We start from the raw sequence: 11232 nt of genomic DNA, 5'->3' as shown, positions 1-11232 counted from the left end.
TCAGTGAAGAAATTTTTCCTAATATCCAATCTAAACCTCCCCGGCACAACTTGAGGCCATTTCCTCTTGTCCTATCACTAGTTACTTGGGAGAAGAGGCCAACACCCTTGTCACCACAACCCCCTTTCAGGTAGTTGTAGAGAGCGATAAGGTCTCCCCTCAGCCTCCTCTTCTCCAGACTGAACAACCCCAGTCCCCTCAGCCGCTCCTCGTAAGACTTGTGCTCCAGACCCCTCACCAGCTTCGTTGCCCTTCTCTGGACACGCTCCAGCACCTCAACGTCCTTCTTGGTGTGAGGGGCCCAAAACTGAACACAGGATTCAAGCTGCGGCCTCACCAGTGCCAAGTACAGGGGCACGATCCCCGCCCTGCTCCTGCTGGCCACACTATTCCTGATACAGGCCAGGACGCTGTTGGCCTTCTTGGCCACCTGGGCACACTGCCGGCTCATGTTCAGCCGGCTGTCAACCAGCACACCCAGGTCCCTTTCCGCCGGGCAGCTCTCCAGCCACTCCTCCCCAAGCCTGTAGCGTTGCATGGGGTTGTTGTGGCCAAAGTGCAGGACCCTGCACTTGGCCTTATTAAACCTCATACAGTTGACCTCTGCCCATCAGTCCAGCCTGTCCAGATCCCTCTGCAGAGCCCTCCTACCCTCCAGCAGATCAACACTCCCACCCAACTTGGTGTCATCTGCAAACTTACTGAGGGAGCACTCGATTCCCTCATCTAGATCATCTATAAAGATATTGAACAAGATCGGCCCCAGAACCGAGCCCTGGGGAACACTGCTTGTGACCAGCCACCAGCCAGATTTAACGCCGTTCACCACAACTCTCTGGGCTCGGCCATCCAGCCAGTTCCTCATCCATATATATATGGCCATAGGAAATACATTGCAGCCTCCCACATTGCTATGTGCCAGGCTTCACCTCAGCCTTCCTCTGCCTTTGTAGCCTGGTGGCCCGTGCTCAGTCCTCTGGTAAGTGAACTCCCGTGCCCCTGACCTAGACTAGAGGTCTTGGACATCTTGGACTAGATGACCTTTGAAGGTCCCTTCCAACCCGAAGATTCTATGATTCTGTGACTTGTGAGGTGGCTTGATGCACACAGCACAGATTTATCTGTAGAAAGCTTCATCCCCAAGCCACGGGCAGGTTAAGGCATCCAGAGATAGCGTGACTTGCTCTATAAGGTGCCACCTATAAGGTGGAAGTGGCAGAGCCAAGACTACAACACCTAACATGGACTAAACCCAATGCACAGATGACCTTTTCACCCATCCAAATCAACTTCCTTACATCTCTGTTTTAATTTCTTTACTCTTCAAAAAGCATTCTAGTTGTTACTGGTAGGGAAAGAAACCAAGAAAACAGGATGCTTTCAACTAAAGGTCATCATTTAATTTAAATGTCATCATTTAAAATTTCATCATCACTTAAAAACTCCTGGAAGAAAGGAGAGGGTATCAAGTTGGAGAAGCTTTATGGAATGAATGGTGAACACAGAAGGACAGATTGGGAGCATCAATCCTGGCCAAATATTCTCTGAATATGTAATGGGAACTAAGATCAGGGTGACACATCTACTCAGCTCAAACTATGAGATACCTTGGCTAAACTGGGATTTAAACTCTCATTCATAGAGCCCAAAACTCATACAATCACAGATTAATTTACAATGGAAGGAATTTCTGGAGGTCCTGTAGTCCAACCCACCACTCAGGGCAAGGCCTACTCTGAAAATGTAACAGCTTGCTCAGGGCCTTCTCCAGTGAAGTTTTGAATATCTCCAAGGATAGAGATTCCACAGTCTTGCCTAGCAGCCTCCTGTAATGTTTGAATGAATGCTTCCAAGAGGCCACTTAATAAACTTGCTTTGAAAATCCACAAAACTTTGGTAATTTGTCTCAGGACAGATTTTCTTTCCTCTCTATCTATCTATGTAGTGCTGCCAAAAATAATCAAAATATCAAAAAATCATGTATGAAATGATTTGCTACATGGACCAGAAAATCTAACCAGTTTTGAGGTCTAGAACCACAAGCAATTTGCTTTCAATCCTAACTGAAACCATTTTTGTTGTCAGATAATGCAAAGCACTGCAAGCGGGATTCATTTACCCAACTAATAATACCCCTCATCCTGTTCTAAGCCTTAAGAGGTGTCAAAAGCTTAGATGAAAAGCAGTATGAGCTATGCCACCTTTGCTGAGCTCAAAATATTTTGCAAGAAACAATATTCCTCATTTTCATGTGATTTTAATTCCAGAGCATGGAACACTTAAAGCTGTGGATTACTCCAACATATAACATCGCAATATTTTTGTGTTTCATCATAAAGAATACAAACTCCTTGCAAAATAGATCTATTAAGATGTGAAGGGGATGGATCTCTACAATACTTTGAATCTGCTCTTTGAAACTGGTATGTTTATATACTGGAAAATATATCAATTTCAGCTGCAGGTCTCAGAAGCTGCCCATGCTAAGAAAATTCCACTGGATGTAGCCTTATTTCAAAAAATCAGATATCCATTGAACTGGACGTTCTTAATGTATATATGGGTATCTTTACATCAATAAGTACAAACATTAACCTCTACTAAAACTGAATGATATTTGCTTTTCTTTTCAGAACAGAATGTTGCACTCCAGAAATGTCATAAACTTCATGACTCAAGCAAGGAAAGAATATTGATAGATAAAAGCCCCTACTAGGAATACTGAAAAATAGATCAGAATTTAAACATTAAAAGTAATAGAATTTTTAAATTAACTCTAAAATAAATAGGATTGAAAAATAAGAAATTGCTTTAAAAGAGGAGATAACTGTTAATAGTTCAGGAACTACAAAACACTGAATGCTTGCCAGGATCACATGGAACATACAGTCCGTCCGACAAAGATGATAACGCACAATTTTTACACGTCAAATCACTTATGGGATATTGACAGAGGCAGCAGCAAACAGAACTAATAACCGAGCACATCTCACGTTGACAGTAAAAACAGGCCAACAGATACTTCTTTCTCAGATTTTGAGTCAGGATATATGTGACTTAGTTCACAAATTGGGACTGCTGAGTTGCCCAGTGTTACAGGTCCAAAAAGAGGCATTTTGCTAAAACCCCACAAGTAGCTAAGAATGCAGAAATACTGTCAGCATTTAAACTTGTCACACAGGAACGATGCTCTTCTAGACTTAGTATTAAAGGGCAAAGACAGTAGGGTGAGATTTCACTTCAAAGGTTGTACTTCTCTTTCTGTTCTTGAAAAAGAGAACTAAAAGCTCCTTGGTGGGTCTACATCCTCGCTGGTAAGACCCAGAGAGACCCGGTGAGATTTCTGGCAAGCTATTTTCCTTATACTATTTAAAGCTAATTTTCCTAACAGAGACTGTAATGACAGTTACAAGCAATAAATCTAAATCTTTTACAGCAATCCTTTCCACATCTTAATACCCAAATAGTAAGAATCACACTCTTGAAAGTTTTGTAAGGCAAATGCATCTTAATTCTTTGGGGAATCGTTGGAAAGTTGATAAATGAACACTAAGGGATAAATCTGATGATGATGAGTAAATGCAGTGAAAAGTCATCTTCTTGGTCTGTGACTCTGAGTCCCGCTAGATCAACTCACCTGACCTGCAACACCCCCTCTGGCACCCTCTCTCCCAGCAGTGAACTATTGATTGCATCTGTATTTTATCACTTTCAGTGACCTAATAAGCCTAATAAGGAAAAGGTGACCTGAAAAGGAGCTAGAGGTAAAATTAGCAAACTGACGTTCTGAGAATTCAATAAAAAGAGGTTATTCTAATTAAATCCTATACCAATACTGTCTATAGCACCAAAGCCATACTGATCCAATTGTCAAAGCTCTAGACAGTGAGAGTTGAGCTCTAAAAGCTATCTGGCAACTTTGCAACAACTTAAGATTGGTCCCTCCCTTCATGCACGGGTCCCCAGGTATCATGCAGAGTATATCATGTCTATCAGTCCGTTGACCTATTTAATGAGATAGACTGTTCTCCATTTTTCCAAGTTTTATTTCCCACGTAAACCCTGGAGGTCAGAGCTTCCTGGCTGCATCTCCTTCATCACATTCAGTGTAGTCGGTGATCTGCAAGTATCACACAACCTTTTGCTGAAAATTCCCTGGATCTTAGCTAACTTAGTATTTTCAAAGTGCTTCTATATCCTTTGAGAGAAGATGCTATATAAATGCAGATACTGACTACTCCCATTTTCTCACTTTCCCTGACAGGAAAACACTGCTGTTTTGCAATACTTTAGAAATACACACTGGTGCTTGAAATATGAAATGAACTTCTAAAAATAAGTTAATATTACAGTAAATACAATAACAGCCAAGAACAAAATCACTCTGCAAAAGCAAGTATTTTCTTTGCACAACATAAGTATTTACATCTGGAGGAAACCAACACTAGTGGTCAACAATACCTGTAGTCTTTAAATACCTTAGCCAAAAATAGCTGCAAGTCTTTCAAAATCATGATGCATTCACATATTCACGTGCTTGAGAAATCCTTGAATTATTCTAGAAACAGGTTTAGGTGCTTCTGTATATTGATCCTAAACCAAGCTTATTTTGGCCCTGTCCATTACAAAATTTGGATCATTTCTGAGAGAAAATCAAGTTGTTTGGTTACTGTTCATTTAAAATACTGCACCTAATTACTCCATGAAATACCTCATTCTGATAGATCTGTGAAAAAGTCTATGAGAAGGTAGTTATGCACATAAGCATCCTGGCCTTCTGCCCAGAGACAGGGTGCAAAACAGTGCTGAGCACAGGGCTGAATGGGTGACTGGAGAGTCACGTACTTCTTCAAAGCAAAGCTGTAGTAGGACATGGGTGATGCACCATCCCTCTGCAGAGCAATTAATTGCAACTAGTGCAGCCTGTGGTTGTGGTTTCTGCATTCCTGCAGGAATAGCTAAGTACGCTTTTTTTGCCCATGAAACAAGCTGCATTTTCTCTGTTGGAGTTTATCTTGGAAGTCCTGGTCAGCCATTTTTTTGAAATCTTGGCTTTTATCTTTTTCTCTATTCTGTGATGTTTCAGCACTCTTAAAAACCTTGCACGTAATTAGAGCGTGTAATGTCAGAGAGGTGCAGTGCTGCTAGCAGCCTCCCCTGGACACAACAGGCAGGTTCATTATTGCAATCTCTCAACACACTGGTGGACAGTGGACGCTAGATCCTAGATAAGAGATTATTTGGAAACAGGAAATAAGACCTTAAATCTCTTTCTTCAAGGGTGGAGGCAACGTCGCATTTGTAGGGTCAAACGCTAAGATACAGGTTCCTTTCTTCTTCCATTCCCACGCACACCCTGGGTGATTTGCTCTGCTATTTAGTTTAATGGGGTCCTGTATAACCTGCAGCCTCAGCAAATGCCCTGATCACTCACCCCTAAAACATGTTCTTGTGCTCAAATTACTATTCTTTTTATTAACTTGGCGGCATCTGCACAATGCTCAAATACTAGTTAGGTAGCACTAGAAAACACACCCTGCAACCCCAAAGAAGTCAAGTTGAGGCAAATAGTATCTGAGTCAGATTTAAAAGGACTTAATTTGACTTCTGATTTGTTTACACTTCATCACAGAGTCAGTTTCCATTATGATCCCTTTTTATGTCCTAATTCTATAATTCCACACCATTCTCTTAACATAGGAAACTATTATTAGAGCTAGTTAAATACTCCCAAGATTTTTGTGCAAGTATGTTCAGCACAGGTGTTAACAGCTTGCAAACACATCTAAGGGAAACAACCTAACGCACAGATGAAGTTCAGCAGCTAATTGCAAGTGATCTTTTGGTTGCAATCCCTGCCTCCCGTAACACGCCTTGCCTGTCCCTGAACTCTTGTTTTCTTCCATACAAACGTATTTTACTTTTTCAAGAAAAAAATGCCATTTAAAAACTAATTATTTTGTGTATGGAGTTGATTCACAATTTTTAACAAAGCTTTTAGATTAATGCAGATCACTATGGATCTAGATTTCCTGTAAAGTTTTGCACAAATGTAGCAGAAATGTGCTGTAGAGAAAACAGCACATACGATCTGCAGGAAATCCAGCCAGACCAGAAGAGCAGCAGCAACCAGACGTTTTCCAGTCAAATTGCCCCTTATTTTACCATGATTACTTATTTACCTTCTACACGAGCTGTGGCTGCCCTCCTATGGTGCCAGATTGCCCCTTCTCTGTTTCTCCTTCACTGCCACCCATGGACTCCTGCTTCTTTCGCCCTTTGCATTACGGGCTGTCCCCCTCTTTCACCTCCCCTTCGCGTCAAGCCAGATCCAGCCTTCACCTCTGCATCACAGAGAGCTTCCACCAATGCTGGGTTTCAATTTCCTCCTGATGTCAAATTTCAGCCCAGCCCACAAAACCCATCCCCTGCCTTGGCTCTTGCATCGTGAGCTGGAAAGCCCTCCTATGCTCAAGACTTGGTTAGGGATGTTTGCAGGGAAGCAGCAGTTTTTTTCACTCCGTACTTTACGTTGTATTTCTTTTGCAGCTTTTCTCTTTTACGTGACAAAAAACAGCTGTTTGTGTTGAGAAAAGCCTCTTTCTTGAGCTAAATCTTTGCCTTTGCTGGCAACAGCTCTTTCAGTTGCTCCAGTGGCATTGAAATCCCCTGGAGTCAATAAAACTTCTGTAAGGAGCATTTCTACTATCAAGCTTTATTTTTGTATCTAAAAGAAGCATTTAGACTGTCTTTGAAGAGGTTTATTTGTGAACAAGATTCTAAATCTAAAATTCTAAATCAATGCAACGTTTTATAGGTATGAATCCTGAAAAGCAAAAAGGGGGCAGAGGACTTCTTTCCTGTGTAATTTCGAGTTAAACGTTGAATCTACAGTTAATACAGTTAATCCTGCGAACTGTTTCATGAGTAACTTGACTCAAACACTGACCTGTTTGGGGCCACTCACATGAGTATTGCGGTAACACAAAATAGGTTAAAAATTGCCGAATCTGGGCTATTAGATTAATAGCTAATTGAGGCCAGGATTGCCTGCTACTGTTTCTTTAACACACAGCACAAAGCAGATTTCTGCTCCTGCTAAAAGCCTCCAGGTAGATCTCCAGTAAGACTGAAGAGTAACAACAGATTGCTGATGACATCTGGAGCAACGTCCCTGCCTTATCAACTCTCCATCACATTTTACACCTCAAATCAGATTTGAAGTTTTAAAGCTAGATAAATGTGCGAGCTTGGTTAGATACACTCATACAGGTAAGATCATGGGCAAGAAGTTATTTTGCAGGACTTCTCCATTCCTGGTACAATTTATGATCTCTGTAATGTTGTCATAACGTATCAGTTTACTTGACATTCCCATCGAGAAACTCTTTTCCCCAAGCTCTGGGCAACTCATTCTGTTTAAATCACACCACCACTAAAACTAGACTCTAACACAGTGAACTCAATGACCCCGCCATACTCCAACATTCCCACTGGTAGCCTAGAATTCCCAAGCCAGATATTTGCAGGATTCCCTGGGAGAAAAGGGAATAGGAGGAATAAAATGTTTCTCTGCCACCCAAGTGAGCCCTTGATGGAGAAGAGCTGGTGGTCATAAGGAGCTCCCAGTACCCTAGGCCCCACAATAAACTCACCTCAGAGCTCTACAGTTTATGGGAAACATTCTCAAAATTTCTCATGAAAGAGTTGGTTTTTATCAGACTTGTGAAGCTTGCTACACATGTTTCTCCCTGTGCTTTTACTCCTTACTATGGACTTCATTCTTTAATTACTGCAACTACCACCACCGGATAACAGTGGGCCAGCAGGAGAAGAACAGAAGAGAATACAAACTCCTTAAACTGACATTTCTGAATTTTTCAGAATTTTGTTTCCTCCCACAGAAAAATCAGTAAAAAGGAAAGGGAGAAGAACATTTTCATCAGATCCCAAGGGTCAAGGATAAATGGCAAGTTCGGACAAACTATCTCAAGAGTGATTATTCACCGAGAGATATCCCTCAAAGCAGCGAAGCAGATCAAAAGACGCCAATGTTGAAAATGCTGTAAAGGTGCATGCACAGGCTACTGAAGAGATCTGGTGCTTATGAGCTGGAACAAAATAAGATCCCACTGCTTCCAAGGGATATTATCATCAACATAGCAGTATCCATTGTCACCATCAGAAAACCTTGCTAACTTCTTTTGCTCTGGTTGTGGAGCAGTATCCTGACCACGAAGAAAAACATTAAAATATATAACACCATAGAATTAAAAACTCGGCAGATGGCAAGTGCTAATGGAGCATGCACTTGCTGGGAAAGCAAGATGTTGCTGACATTTTGCTATTAATGTCACAAATTACAGTCCCATAAATGTTGCCAACTCTGCTCTGCTCAACATTTGTGAAGTAAGAGAAAGTATTTTGTCTAGAACGCAGCAATGATGATGATGATGCCCAGTTCATTCAACAACGGCAGTGCAGCAGGGCAGATAAACAACCGAATGAATGCTCTGCGTGCTGCTGCCAAGTCACGTCGGGTGATGCTCACAAGTCGCTGCCTGGAAGCACAACTCAGATTCCACTTTATAACACAAACTGCAATATTTGTTTTGCATCTACTGTGCATGAGTTTGAGTTAGTTTGCATTACTTTGCATTTTCAGCTTCTGGGGACAACAGGTAAGAAGGAGATAAGGCAAGTCAAGGCAAGAAAAGGAAAGGAAAAAGAGAGAGAGAGGCACAGCTAGTTTTAGGAACGTAGTAAACAACTCAGTATTTCAGCCCTGTTACTTACAGCTGTACTACAACCACACTGCAAAGCTGGCAGATTACAGACCTGCCCAAATATGTGTCCACAACTTCCTTTCAGCCGCCCCAGCAAACACAGCCTCAGGTTACTAACCGTTTGGACCCCACAATGCAGAAAGCCTGGAGTGTAGAAATATCCCGTTGTATACACGCAGGGAACTTTGTAAGGGGTTAATTTTGCTCTAAGGGATTTTGGGCAGACAGAAATCATAGAGATCAAAAGCCTAATAGAATTTTTAAAAAGGACTGGACAGTTATATTAGAGATAATAGCTCTAAAGATAATAATGATACATTTTAGGAGACATAAAAACCCCTCCAGCTTCCGAATAGAAGCCAGCCATTAAACTGCTTATGATGACAGACACACGTCCCTGCATGGGCTTCTTACTTCAAAACTGCCAAGTGCTCAAAACTGCCAAAGATTTACGCCTTTTTCCTCAGAAGCTGCAAGCAACAGCCTCACTCAGAAACTGTATTGTACGCTGACCTGGTACTGAAAGATGATACTGAAACAACTATAACTACTTCTACTTTTTGCTATAATCTCTGAGTGCACATGTGGCTGAAGCATTTCACTGGATTCCACACGAATGAAGGCCCTGGAGATGTGAAGCTCTCCGTGTAGTCCTAGACATGCCTGCCAAGCACAGGAGAGCAGGATGATAGGAACTCAGGTTTTGCTAACACTTCTGCAGCATCATGCCCTGAAGAGTGCACTGAGAAACTTAAACAATAAATAATAAATTCTGAAATGCAATCTTTCCATGCAGTTACCTCCAAGGCTAGGAAAGAAGTCCTGAGACCAAGCCAACTGCAGCTCAGCATTACTGCAGGGGCACAAAAATTGGCTGAGGACCAGCACTGGTTTTTTTTGGATCAGCTACCACTTCAAGATGGGGAGAGTTTCCTTCTCCTGGAATTCCAGCATCCTAAAATCTCCATTAAGGCGACTGAAATACAAGCCTCCATAACCTCTTCTATATTAGAAAAGTGGTTCAGACAATTAATGAGGAAATTTTTCATACCTCCTCTCTGTTTCTTCTGGGGTTCTCTCTGAAGTGGGACCTGATCTAATAGGTAGTTTTGAAGATGGAGAAGCACTCTATTCCTAGGCACAAACAGAATAGTTAAATATATATTAGAACAATCATATTTGCCAGAGAAGACAAGAGAAGGAAAATTCAGTCAGAGCTGGAATATTATTGCGCCATATACTTTCCAACAGCCAAGCACAACAGGGTCCCTCCACAATCCATGCCTCACTGCATCCTGTTGTATTTCCAACTGGAAAGACATATGGCAGTGCCTTAGAGAGAAATTCTTCCTTTTTCTTTTTTCTGATGTTAATGTAATTTCCCAGCTTTAAAGGAACATTTGATTATGAAACACGCTAAGGCCAAGGGTAAAAAAGTCCCTATCTGTTCCTAACAATGACAAAATCAGGTCCATTGACCTGGCATTGTTGGCATTATGACCAAATAAAAACTTGAAAGAATGGCTTGGATGCTACTTTGTCTCACACATTACTGACAAAATTGTCTGCTCTGCAGAAACCTGATGCCTCACAGTTATGTTAGGGACACTAAAGAGTACAAATTTTATTTTTCGGCTCTCAGGGAGCACTGGGGGAGAGAAGCATTATAAAAATCATCCTTCTGCTTGTAAAATGAAAAATACTGCTTTGTAAAGAGCTGACCATGAACAAATGTTCAGCACCACAACAGACACTTTTACCTCTGATTACAATCAGGTTTTATAATACCATTTTTCACTGTGAACAGAGTCATCATTACAGTAAACTGTTCACAACTGCTGCTAGATCAGGGAAGTTATGTTAGAAGATAGGAGTCCCTAGAAGAATGAGAGAGTACACAAAAAGCTTTTATAAGTACCCTATCATCACTCAGATAAGAAGAAATATTTAACAGTGATGTTATTGTAGCAGTAATGCTTTTCACCTCCCCACAGTAGCTCTAGGAGAGTTATCTTGGATCACTTCTGCTTGAAGACGGTTATATTGAATCACCTTTTCCAAAAAAAAAATGATATGACAAGCCTCACCATAGTTGTGGTATGAGAGGAAGATGGTGAAACTCTAGGTTTGCTTCATCAGCTTCATCAGCCGGGATTAACACGATCATTGTGGAGGGTTGTTCCACAGCCACCCCCCTTTAGTGAGGGTGTCCTTCCTCCCATCATCTCACGCTGCGCCTTTCCCCGTGACACCCATTGCCTCAAAGGAGCACATCTGCCTTGGCAGGCTGTAGCCAGAGGTAAAGTTTGAATGCCCCAGGCAACTGATCCAAGTGGGCTTTGAAGTGTCAGCTCCTCCATCCCAGCCTTGAAAGTGCTCACAGTGGTTTTACCGATGAAGGAACCTGGCTGCCAGGTCTGGCTCAAGCTGGGAGCTTTCAGTCTTC

The sequence above is a fragment of the Phaethon aethereus genome (genome assembly GCF_964289735.1).
Source record: "Phaethon aethereus genome assembly, chromosome: Z".
NCBI lineage: Eukaryota > Metazoa > Chordata > Aves > Phaethontiformes > Phaethontidae > Phaethon > Phaethon aethereus.
This window is presented reverse-complemented; position numbering follows the sequence as displayed.